Source organism: Clarias gariepinus, chromosome 25 (genome assembly GCF_024256425.1).
Source record: "Clarias gariepinus isolate MV-2021 ecotype Netherlands chromosome 25, CGAR_prim_01v2, whole genome shotgun sequence".
Taxonomy (NCBI): domain Eukaryota; kingdom Metazoa; phylum Chordata; class Actinopteri; order Siluriformes; family Clariidae; genus Clarias; species Clarias gariepinus.
In genome coordinates, this window is record NC_071124.1 from 24,869,088 (window position 1) to 24,871,701 (window position 2,614).

Here is a 2,614-nt window from a genome sequence, read left to right on the forward strand (position 1 = left end):
CAGCACGTCATTGCAGCACACACACACACACACACACACTGCTCTGAATTGAATTACAGAGACAAACACACACCAAATACACTCGTCAGTTCTGCCTCGGACCCTGTGCACCTCTCTAACTCCGGATCCTTTAGAGTCAGCGGTCTGTTTATTTATTTGTTTATTTGTTTGTTTGTCTTTCTGATTAAATCACTCAGACACAATTGGGCTTCTAATTAATCAAAAATAATGAATGAATCTGTTCAGTCAGACTTACGGAAACTAATGACTATTTGACAACAGCGACGTCTCAGCACTGCTGTAAATGTGTGTGTGTGTGTGTGTGTGTGTGTGTCAAAATGACAGAATAATTTAGTGCTAATTAATGCATTTCCTTTCAGGATAAAGTGTGTAGTGATTTAAAATGTCCCGCGTGTCCCAGAGCACGTCCTGCGCGTGTGGAAATACCACGAGGTTTTTAAAGTTAAAATATTTCTTTAATAAATTTAAATAAAAACAGTCTTTTTTTTAAAAAATTTTAAGAGACAGAGAAGAATCCAGAGTTTATTCGGTTAACGTTATTAAACCGCCTTTCTGTGCTTTAGGAATGTGAGTGAAGGTTTATTAGCTCCAGGGATTCCCGGGTTCGATCCTGAGCACTCGGGCTGCGGGCGGTCGGGTTTCCTCTGGGTCCTAAAGTTTCCTCCCTCCTCCCAAGAACATGCTCATCCCCAGCATCCCCAGGATCCCCCGCGACCCGGATGCACTCGGGTGTCCCTGCTGCTCCGGCGGCTCTGGTCTTTAATTTCCCAGTTTAGGAGCTCTGAGATTAAACCGCGCATTCACTTGTCGTCTGAGCTCATTAACTGTAACGCCGTGGAACAGAGCATTCACACCTCAGTGCAGTCTGAGTGAAAACGCTCTGTGTGTATGGTGTGTGTCGTGGTTATAGCAGACGGAGATTTCTGACGCTCCACGGGTCGCTCCTGACATCCTGCTGCCGCGACCTTTAACCCTATGATGTAATTAGTGGTTTATACACTTATTTTATCATCACATTCGTTCTAAATAATAATAATAATAATAATAATAATAATATAGCCTCAGTATATGTACTGCCCCCACTACACACACACACACACACACACACACACACACTTCAGGTTTCCCGTGTGTGAGGTGTTTCACTCTCGGGTCACGTTATTACTATACTCGGTGGTTTAAATGAGGCAGAAACCCTGATTACATCCGTATAATTTTTTGACACCGTTTGGATTTGAATAAGCAGATACTAAAGCGTTTGATTTGATAATTACTGCAGTGATTAATGTGTTTCTGCTGCAACTCTAACTAATGCAGTGAGGAGCTTCTCATTTAGTCAGAACAGACGTTACTGTGTTGCAGAAGTACATTATTGTTCTGCATCAAGCAAAGACAACAACTAAGGAGAATTGACTAAGCTGAACTGAGTTTTGTGTTCTACAGAGCGCCACAGGAGGTCTTTTCTCCCAGTGGCCGTTAAGTTATATAACTCATCTCTGTAAGGTTTACACTCCGGGACAGGGACCGTCAGTGGTTACTGTTCAATAATACTTCATGACACTACTGTTCCCACAACCCACGATGAGTCCCACGTGCTGATTATCTGATTACCAGTACATTTCTGCAATATTCTTTCTAGTGCAGTATCGGTATATTAATTATTTTCAGTGCAATATGTAACTATGTGCTATATTTCATTTTATTTTTGATTTTATTTCTTGAATTTTATTTTTTTCTTGTCTACTATTTTTTTTCCTTTCTTCCCGGTAAATTAATCAATGCAACTGTATGACCAAGACAAAGCAATTTCCCTCTGGGGTTAATAAAGTTATTTGAATCTTGAATCGATCAGAAAAACATCCATAAGAACATAATGGGAGATCACTGAAACACCTGGAAAAATCTGAGCTATGTTTAATAGTGACAGTAAGAGCTTTCCATAAATAATGAGAACTCACAGGACTGGGACTAAACAGCCGTGTGTCCACAATAAAACCTCATCAGACTCATCAGAATAAAGTCTTCAGTTTGTTAGGGATCATAAAGACTGGACTTTGGAGTGATGGAGAAAGGTCATGTGACCTGATGAGTCCAGACTGATCCTATTCCAGAGTGATGGGCGTGTCAGGGTGAGAAGGGAAGGACATGAAGCGATGCTCCCATCATGCATAGTGTCCACTGTACAAGCCTCTGGAGACAGTGTTATGATCTGGGGTTGATCAGTTACTCAGGTCTAGACTCAGTAACGTTATGGGGCAATAAAATGAAGTCAGCTGACCATCTGAATGTACTGAATCACCAGAGGATCACATCTATGGAGGGTTTCCAATGAAATATGAGTGTGTTTATAGTTTAATACTTTTACACCAACATGCCGTTGAATTCCGAACTGTAATTTTTCTAAATATTTTTATTTTGATTAATTAGTGCAGCAACAAATCACAGCTTCATATTAATTGTGTAACGAGTTCAACAGATGTACATTTAGTAAAAAGCTGACGGCTGTATGTTTCTACCACTTGTTAGCAGAATTCGCCGTGAAACTTCAGGGCAGAACTGAAGCACACTGTCTGTGGTTTTCTCTGCGTTACAG